Source organism: Phocoena phocoena, chromosome 15 (assembly GCF_963924675.1).
Source record: "Phocoena phocoena chromosome 15, mPhoPho1.1, whole genome shotgun sequence".
Lineage (NCBI taxonomy): Eukaryota > Metazoa > Chordata > Mammalia > Artiodactyla > Phocoenidae > Phocoena > Phocoena phocoena.
In genome coordinates, this window is record NC_089233.1 from 58,929,502 (window position 1) to 58,939,907 (window position 10,406).

Consider the following 10,406-nt stretch of genomic DNA (forward strand, 5'->3'; position numbering starts at 1 on the left):
TCAAGAAGAACTTTCAGTCTTTTCTTTGCCATGCCCATGAACCTCCAGTCCTTCAATAGGAATCTCCTCCTTTCTGAACTCACTGCTGAGTGCTTGAAGAGGTCGGTGCATGGGTCCCCAATGAGGAACTTCTCGGCAAACCAGCAGTTGAAGCACTGGTCACACTTGTGCTTCGTGTCAGTGCAAGCCTCCCTTACGCTGTTCATGGTGTCAGCATCCACAGCAGTTGAGCAGTACTTGAGATTATCATAGTTTTCTACAACAAAGTATGAAGGAAATACTAAAAATGGAAATCCTATTGGAAGAGGAACTGTTTTGGTATAACTTTCTCCTGGGGTCATATGCATACGTGTAGTCTAATCCAATTTTTGATTTGTGGGGTATCCATGACTTCTTTCACCCAAAGTCTGTCTTTAGTTGATATGTCACTAAGCAGTACTCTAGTAGTACGTCAGGCTTAAAGGATACAGAAATAAAGTGGATACTTTAAAAATTACTGCCTTGCAGGGGGACCATTCTAAATGCAAAGGAGACCTTAATGAAAAAGAAGAGACTAGTGTTGTAGTATGGAGGTGTATCTCCAGGGATATTAAGGTGGTTCACCATAAAAATCAAATATGCCAAGCTAATACGACAAGAAGAAAGCCATATAATCATCTCAGCTGCAGAAGACATTTGGTAAAATTCTAACACTCGTTAGGAATAGAAGGGAAATTTATAAACATGATACAGGGATTTATGAAAAAAACATCAAGCATAATAGTGAAAGGCTGAAAACTACCTTTAAGATTAGGAATAAGACAAGGGTGTCCACTTTCACCACTGCTATTCACAATTATACTGGAAGGTCTAGCAGAGCAATTAAGGAAGAAAAAAGCCAGATTGGGAAGGAAGAAGTAAAACTTCACAGATAAAATCCTATATATAGAAAATCCCAAAGAATCTGTAAGAAAGCTCCTAGAGCTGATAAGTAAATTCAGCAAAATTGCAGGGTATGAGATTGCACATAAATCAACTGTATTTCTATACACCAGCAACAATCTGAAAAAAAATTTTTTTAATTCCATTTACAACAGCAGCCAAAAGAATAAAATACTTGGGAATCAATTTAAACAAGGTGGTGAAAGATTTGTACACTGAAAGTTACAGGGACTTCCCTGGTGGTACAGTGGTTAAGAGTCTGCCTGCCAGTGCAGGGGACATGGGTTTGAACCCTGGTCTCGGAAGATCCCACATGCTGCAGAGCAACTAAGCCTGTGTGCCACAACTACTGAGCCTGTGCCCTAGAGCCCGCAAGCCACAACTACTGAGGCACACGTGCCACAACTACTGAAGCCCGTGCTCCGCAACAAGAGAAGCCACCTCAATGAGAAGTCTGTGCACTGCAATGAAGAGTAGCCCCTGCTCACTGCAACTAGAGAAAGCCCATGCACAGCAACAAAGACCCAACACAACCAAAAATAGATAATAAAATAAATTTATGAAAAAAATAAAATTACAAACATCCTGAAAGAAAACCTAAATAAATGGTAAAACATACCATGTTCATAGATTGGAAGACAATTTTGTTAAAATGGCAGTATTTCCCAAAGTGCTCTATAGATTAAATGCAATCCCTATCAAAATTCCAATGGCTTTTTTTTTTTTGGCAGAAGTGGAGAAGCTCATCCTCAAATTCTTTGAAGGTTCAAGGGGTCCTGAATAGCAAGAACAATCTTGATGTCTCACACTTCCTGATTTCAAAACTTAGTACAAAGCTTGAGTAATCAAAACTGGTATGGCATAAGGATAGACATAGACCAATGGAATGGAATTGGGAGTCCAGAAATAAGCCCTTGTATATGTGGCCACAAAAGTGCCACAACCTCTCACTGGGAAAAGGATAGTCTGTTCCACAAGTGGTGCTAAGACAACTGGAAAACCACATACAAAAGAATGAAGTTGGACACCCAGCTCACCTCATATATCACTCATTAACTCAAAATGGATTGACAATCTATAAGAACTAAAACTATAAATTACCAGAAGAAAATAAGTAAGTCTTGATGGGCTTGGGTTTGGTGATAGGTTCTTAGATTTGACACCAAAAGCACAAGAAACAAAAAAAATGGACTTCATCAAAATTAGAAATTGCATCAAAGGACATTATCAAGAGTGTGAAAAGGTAACTTACAGAATGGGAGAAAATATTTACAAATCATATATCTGATTTGGGTTTAGTATTCAGACTATATAAAGAACTTTTACAACTCAGCAATAGAAAGGTAAACAGCCCAATTAAAATGTCAGCAAAGGAATTGAATACACAGTTCTTCAAAGAAGATATGGATGACACATGAAAAACTGTTCAACATCATTGGTCATTAAATTCAAATCAAACCCACGATGAGAATACCACTTCAACCCACTAGGATGGTTTAATGGGGAAAAAAGTTGGCAAGGATGCACAGGAATTGTGCATTGCTGGTGAGAATGTAAAATGTTGCAGCCACTGTGTAAAATGGTTTGGCAGTTCCTCAAAAAGATAAACAGAATTACCATATAAGCCAACAATCCTACTCCTAAGTATATATCCAAGAGAAATGAAAATATATGTCTACACAGAAACTTGTACACGAATGTTTATAGCAGTGTTCATAACAAGCAAAAGGTGGAAACAACCCAACTGTCCATCAGTGCATGAATGGATAGATAAATTGTGGCCTATAAATTCAATGGAATATTATTCAGCCATAAAAGGAATGAAGTATTGATACCAGCTACTACTTGGATGAACCCTGAAAATATTCTAAGTAAAAGAAACCAGACACAAAAGGGCACATATGATTGCTTTTTGGTTGTTTTTTTTTAATTGAAGTATAGTTGATATACAATATATAGGTTACAGGTGTACAATAAAGTGATTCACAGTTTTTAAAGGTTATACTGCATTTATAGTTATTTTTTAAAAATAGCTCTTTATTAGAGTATAATTGCTTCATAATACTGTGTTAGTTTCTGTTGTACAACAAAGTGAGTCAGTCATATGCATACATATATCCCCATATCCCCTCCCTCTTGAGCCTCCCTCCCACCCTCCCTATCCCATGTCTCTAGGTTGTCGCAAAGCACTGAGCTGATCTCCTTGTGCTATGCTGCTGCTTCCCACTAGTTAACTATTTTACATTCGGTAGTGTATATATGTTGATGCTACTCTCACTTTACCACAGCTTCTCCTTCCCCCGCTGTGTCCTCAAGTCCATTCTCCATGTCTACATCTTTATTCCTGCCCTGCTGGCATACAGTATTTGTTTTTCTCTTTCTGACTTACTTCACTCTGTATGACAGACTCTAGGTCCATCCACCTCCCTACAAATAACTCAATTTCGTTTCTTTTTATGGCTGAGTAATATTCCATTGTATATATGTGCCACATCTTCTTTATCCATTCATCTGTTGATGGACATTTAGGTTGCTACCATGTCCTGGCTATTGTAAATAGTGCTGCAATGAACATTGTGGTACATGTCTCTTTTTGAATTATGGTTTTCTCTAGGTGTATGACCAGTAGTGGGATTGCTGGGTCATATGGTAGTTCTATTTTTAGTTTTTACGGCACCTCCATACTGTTCTCCATGGTGGTTGTATCAATTTACATACCCACCAACAGTGCAAGAGGGTTCCTTTTTCACCATACCCTTTGCAGCATTTATTGTTTCTAGATTTTTTGATAACAGCCATTCTGACCAGTGTGAAGTGATACCTCATTGTAGTTTTGATTTACATTTCTCTAATAATTAGTGATGTTGAACATCTATTCATGTGCCTCTTGGACATCTGTATGTCTTCTTTGGTGAAATGTCTATTGAGGTCTTCTGCCCATTTTTTAATTGAATTGTTTGTTTTTTTGATATTGAGCTCCATGAGCTGTATGTATATTTTGGAGATTAATCCTTTGTCCATTGTTTCTTTTGCAAATATTTTCTCCCATTCTGAGGGTTGTCTTTTCATCTTGTTTATGGTTTCCTTTGCTGTGCAAAAGCTTTTAAGTTTCATTAGGTCCCATTTGTTTATTTTTGTTTTTATTTCCATTACTCTAGGAGGTGGGTCAAAAAAGATCTTGCTGTGGTTTATGTAAAGGAGTGCCTTTCCTATGTTTTCCTCTAAGAGTTTTATAGTGTCTTGTCTTACTGTTAGGTCTTTGGAGTTTATTTTTGTGTATGGTGTTAGTGTTCTAATTTCTTTTTTTACATGTAGCTTTTCAGTTTTCCCAGCACCACTTATTGAAGAGGCTGTCTTTACTCCGTTGTATGTTTTTGCCTCCTTTGTCATAAATTAGGTGACCATATGTGCGTGGGTTTATCTCGGGGCTTTCTATCCTGTAGCATTGATCTATATTTCTGTTTTTGTGCTAGTACCATACTGTCTTGATTACTGTAGCTTTGCAGTATAGTTTGAAGTCAGGGAGCCTGATTTCTCCAGCTCCGTTTTTCTTTCTCAAGATTGCTTTGGCTATTCGGGGTCTTTTGTGTTTCCATACAAATTGTAAAATTTTTTGTTCTAATTCTGTGAAGAATGCCATTGGTAGTTTGATAGGGATTGCATTGAATGTGCAGATTGCTTTGGGTCGTATTTTCATTTTCACAATATTGATTCTTACAATCCAAGAACATGGTATATTTATCCATCTGTTTATGTCATCTTTGATTTCTTTCATCAGTGTTTTATAGTTTTCTGATAATAAATCTTTCATCTCCTTAGATAGGTTTATTCCTAGGTATTTTATTCTTTTTGTTGTGATGGTAAATGGGATTGTTTCCTTAATTTCTCTTTCTGATTTTTCATTGTTAGTGTATAGGAATGCCAGAGATTTCTGTGTATTAATTTTGTATCCTGCAACCTTACCAAATTCATTGATTAGTTTTAGTAGTTTTCTGGTAGCATCTTCAGGATTTTCTATGTATAGTATCATGTCAGAGGCAAACAGTGACAGTTTTACCTCTTCTTTTCCAATGTGTATTCCTTTTATCTCTTTTTCTTCTCTGATTGCCATGGCTAGGGCTTCCAAAACTATGTTGAATAAGAGTGGCGAGAGTGGACATCCTTGTCTTGTTCCTGATCATAGTGGAAATGCTTTCAGTTTTTCACCATTGAGTATGTTGTTTGCTGTGGGTTTGTCATATATGGGCTTTATTATGTTGAAGTAGGTTCCCTCTATGCCAATTTTCTGGAGAGTTTTTAGCCATAAATTGGTGTTGAATTTTGTCAAAAGCTTTTTCTGTATCCATTAAGATGATCATATGGTGTTTATTCCTTAATTTGTTGATATGGTGTATCACATTGATTGATTTGTGTATATTGAAGAATCCTTGTATTCCTGGGATAAATCCCACTTGATCATGGTGTATGATCCTTTTAATATGTTGTTGGATTCTGTTTGCTAGTATTTTGTTCAGGACTTTTGCATCTATGTTCATCAGTGATACTGGTCTATAATTTTCTTTTTTTTGTGACATCTTTTTCTGGTTTTGGTATCAGGGTGATGGTGGCTTCGTAGAATAAATTTGGGAGTGTTCCTCCCTCTGCAATGTTTTGAAAGAGTTTAAGAAGGATTGGTGCTAGCTCTTCTCTCAATGTTTGATAGAATTCACCTGTGAAGCCATCCGGTCCTGGACTTTTGCTTGCTGGAAGATTTTTAATTACAGTTTCAATTTCATTACTTGTGATAGGTCTGTTTATATTTTCTAATTCTTCCTGGTTCAGTCTTGGAAAATTGTACCTTTCTAAGAATTTGTCCATTTCTTCGTGGTTGTCCATTTTATTGGCATATAGTGGTTTGTAGTAGTTTCTTATAATCCTTTGTATTTCTGTAGTATTAGTTGTGATTTCTCCTTTTTCATTTCTAATTTTATTGATTTGCATCCTCTTTTATTCTTAATGAGTCTGGCCAAGCGTTTATCTATTTTGTTTATCTTCTTAAAGAACCAGCTTTTAGTTTTATTGATCTTTGCTATTGTTTTCTTTGTTTCTGTTTTGTTTATTTCTGCTTTGATCTTTATGATTTCTTTCCTTCTACTGACTTTGTGTTTTCTTTGTCTTCTTTCTCTAGTTGCTTTAGGTGTAGGGTTAGATTGTTTATTTGAGATTTTTCTTGTTTCTTGAGGTGAGATTGAATTGCTATAAACTTCCCTCTTAGAACTGCTTTTGCTGCATCCCATAGGTTTTGGATCATTGTGTTTTCATTGTCATTTGTTTCTATGTATTTTGAAATTTCTTCTTTGATTTCTTCAGTGATCTCTTGCTTATTTAGTAGGGCACTGTTTAGCCTCCATGTATTTGTGTTTTTTACATTTTTTTTCCTGTAATGATTTACAATCCCTTAGTGTTGTTGTCAGAAAAGATGCTTGATACAATTTCAATTTTCTTAAATTTTCTGAGGCTTGCTTTGTGACCCAAGATGTGATCTATCCTGGAGAATGTTCCTTGTGCATTTGAGAAGAAAGTGTATTCTGCCACTTTCGGGTGGAATGTTCTATAAATATCAGTTAAATCTGTCTAGTCAATTGTGTCATTTGAAGGTTGTGTTTCCTTATTTATTTTCTGTTTGGATGATCTGTCCATTAGTGTAAGTGGGGGGTTAACGTCCCCTATTGTTATTGTGTTACTGTCGATTTCCCCTTTCATGGTTGTTAGCATTTGCCTTATGTATTGAGGTGCTCCTGTGTTGGGTGCATAAACACTTATAATTGTTATATCTTCTTCTTGGATTGATCCCTTGATCATTATGTAATGTCCTTATCTCCTGTAACAGTCTTTATTTTAAAGTCTATTTTATCTGATACGAGTATTGCTACTCCAGCTTTCTTTTGATTTCCATTTGCATGGAATGTTTTTCTATCCCTTCACTTTCAGTCTGTATGTGTCCCTAGGTCTGAAGTGGGTCTCTTATAGACAGCATATGTATGGGTCTTGCTTTTGTGTCCATTCAGCCAGTCTGTGTCTTTTGGTTGGGGCATTTAATCCATTTACATTCTAGGTTATTATTGATTTGTATGTTCCTATTACCATTTTCTTAATTGTTTTGGGTTTGTTTTTGTGGGTGTTTTTCTTCTCTTGTGTTTCCCGCCTAGAGAAGTTTCTTTAGCGTTGGTTGTAAAGCTGGTTTGGTGGTGCTGAATTCTCTTAGCTTTTGCTTGTCTGAAAAGCTTTTGATTTCTCTGTCGAATCTGAATGAGATCCTTGCCAGGTAGAGTAATCTTGGTTGTAGGTTTTTCTCTTTCATTACTTTAAGTATATCCTGCCACTCCCTCCTGGCCTGCAGAGTTTCTGCTGATAAATCAGCTGATAACCTTATGGGGATTCCTTTGTATGTTATTTTTTGCTTTTCCCTTGATGCTTTTAATATTTTTTCTTTGAATTTAATTTTTAGTAGTTTGATTAATATGTGTCTTGGTGTGTTTCTCCTTGGATTTATCCTGTATGGGACTCTCTGTGCTTCCTGGACTTGGGTGGCTATTTCCTTTCCCATGTTAGGGAAGTTTTCCACTATAATTTCTTCAAATATTTTCTCAGACCCTTTCTTTTTCTCGTCTTCTTCTTCTGGGACCTCTATAATTCGAATGGTGGTGTGTTTAGTGTTGTCCCAGAGGTCTCTGAGATTGTCTTCAATCCTTCTCATTCTTTTTTCTTTATTCTGCTCCTTGGCAGGTATTTCCAGCATTCTGTCTTCACTTATTCATTCTTCTGCCTCAGTTATTCTGTTATTGATTCCTTCTAGTGTATTTTTCATTTCAGTTTTGTTCATCTGTTTATTTGTTTTTCAGTTTTTCCAGATCTTTGTTAAATATTTCTTGTATTTTCTCAATCTATGCCTCCATTCTATTTCCGAGATTCTGTATCATCTTTATTATCATTACTCTGAATTATTTTTCAGGTAGATTGCCTATTTCCTCTTCATTTACTTGGTCTTGTAGGTTTTTACCTTGCTGCTTCATCTGTGACATATTTTTTTGCCGTCTATTTTTTTTATGAGTGGGATTGTGTTCCTGTCTCACTGGTGGTTTGACCTGAGGCTTCCAGCACTGCTGTTTGTAGGATGTTGGGTACAGCTGGGTCTTGGTGCTGAGATGAGAACCTCTGGGAGACCTCACACTGATGAATATTCCCTGGGGTCTGAGGTTCTCTGTTAGTCCAGTGGCTTGGAGTTGGTGCTCCCACTGCGGGAACTTTGACCTGACCCCCAGCTCGTGAACCAAGATCACGCAAGCTGTGCTGGGTGGCCAAAAGAAAAAAAAAGGAGAAAAATAACTAAGTAAAAAATAAGATTAGGCTAGGAAACTAACAGCTATGTTAGAAAAATAAAAATAAAGATATAGATGAAACAACAATCAGGAGGTAAATCAGAACCACAATAGTAGAAAAGAGGAGGAGAAAAAAAAATGGTGGAAAAGACCTTGGCTGTGGAGCACAGGGCCTATGCTTAGTACCCACAGGGCTGAAAAAGATTGGAGGTTTGTGGAGGGTGGGGCTTAGGCTCAACAGAATAGAATAGGCCCAGGTGTGCCCCCCACTTCTGGTCTCAGAAGGGCAGGCAGGGGGCCCCACCTCGGAGCCCAGCAGGCTTCCTGGGCTCGAGTGGGCAGTGAAAATGCCCTCGCTCCTCTCCTGCTCCTCCCATCCTGGAGGGCCCCTGTCGCCTGCCTCTTCTGACTTCCCCGGCCTCCCTCCTATGCCCCAGGACCCACAAGGCCCGTAGGAGGCTTTGGAGGGTGGGGGACTGCCCTGGGAGCTCAGCAGTTTACCCGTGCCCAGTGGGTGGGGCAAAAGCCCTCTGCTCCTTTCCTGCTCCTCTGGTCATGGAGGGCCCCTCCCGTCTGCCTCTCCTGTTCTGTCCCAGCCTCCCTTCTACACTCCCAGGACCAACCCAGCCTGGAGGGGACCTCTGAGGACATAGGACCCAGCCCAAGAGCAGGACAGGCTTCCCTGGCCGATTGGGCAGGGGAAACGCTGGGCCCGCTTCCCCCCGATCCAAGCCCCCCAGGGTCCCTCCAGGCATGGGAACCCCTCCACCCTCTCAGCCACCCTTCAGGGGTGCCGGTTCCTGTCTGGCCTCCACTTCTCTTTCTGCCTCAGTCACCCGCCAGTCCTACTGGTTCACCCTAGCTGTGGGGAGACATGAACTCTGTGTCTTCCCAGACCACCATCTTGATTCCTCCCTATAGTTATTATAAAACAAAATATTTGTTATATTTCCTGTGTTGTACAATATATCCTTGTATCTTATTTTATACCTAATACTTTGTACCTCTTAATTCCTTACCACTTTATTGCCCCTCTCCGCTTCCCTCTCCCTACTCATAACCACTAGTTTGTTCTCTGTTAGTGAGTCTGCTTCTTTTTTTTATATTCACTAGTTTGTTGTATTTTTTAGATTCCACATACAAGTGATATCATGCAGTATTTGTCTTTGTCTGTGTGACTTATTTCACTTAGCATAATGTCTTCCAAGTCCATCCATGTTGTTGCAAATGGCAAAATCTCCTTTTTCTATGGCTGAGTAGTATTCCATTATTTATACATATATATGTTATATATAACATATATTGTATGTATGTTATATGTAATGTATATACTATATACATTCCACAACTTTTTTTTTTTTTTTGGCTGCATTGGGTCTTTGTTGCTGTGCACGGGCTTTCTCTAGTTGTGGCAAGCAGGGGCTACTCTTTGTTGTAGCACACAGGCTTCTCATTGTGGTGGTTTCTCTCTTGTTGCAGAGCATGGGCTCTAGGCATGCAGGCTTCAGTAGTTGCAGCACGCAGGCTCAGTAGTTGTGGCACGCAGGCCCTAGAGCACGTGGGCTTCAGTAGTTGCAGTGCATGGGCTCAGTAGTTGTGGCAAGTGGGCTCAGTAGTTGCAGCACACAGGCTCTAGGGTGCGCAGGCTTCAGTAGTTGTGGCATGTGGGCTCTAGAGCACAGGCTCAGCAGTTGTGGCACAAGGGCCTTAGTTGCTCCACGGCATGTGGGATCTTCCCAGGCCAGGGATTGAACCTGTGTCCGCTGCATTGGCAGGTGGATTCTTAACCATTGTGCCTCCAGGGAAATCCCATACCACATCTTTTATCCATTCATCTGTTGATGGACATTTAGGTTGCTTCTGTATATGATTCTTTTATATGAATAGGTAAAACCATAGAGACAGAAAGCAGATTAGAGGTTACCAAGGGATGCGGATGGAATGGGGGAAATGGAGAGTGGTTACTTAATGGGTATGTGGTGTTTTTATGTGGTGATGAAAAGGGTTTTGAAACTAGGGAGAGCTTACCAGCTCTCTATGCACAGTGCACAACATTGTGAATATACTAAATACTATTGAGTTGTAATGGTCAAAGTAAAGTGGTTAATTTTATGTTAGGTGAATTTC

General features: G+C 39.0%; 1 pseudogene; it reads right to left on the minus strand.

The window, feature by feature from the left end:
• On the minus strand, positions 1-206 carry LOC136135656 (TP53-regulated inhibitor of apoptosis 1 pseudogene; annotated as a pseudogene).
• Between the last annotated feature and the right edge of the window lie 10,200 nt (positions 207-10,406).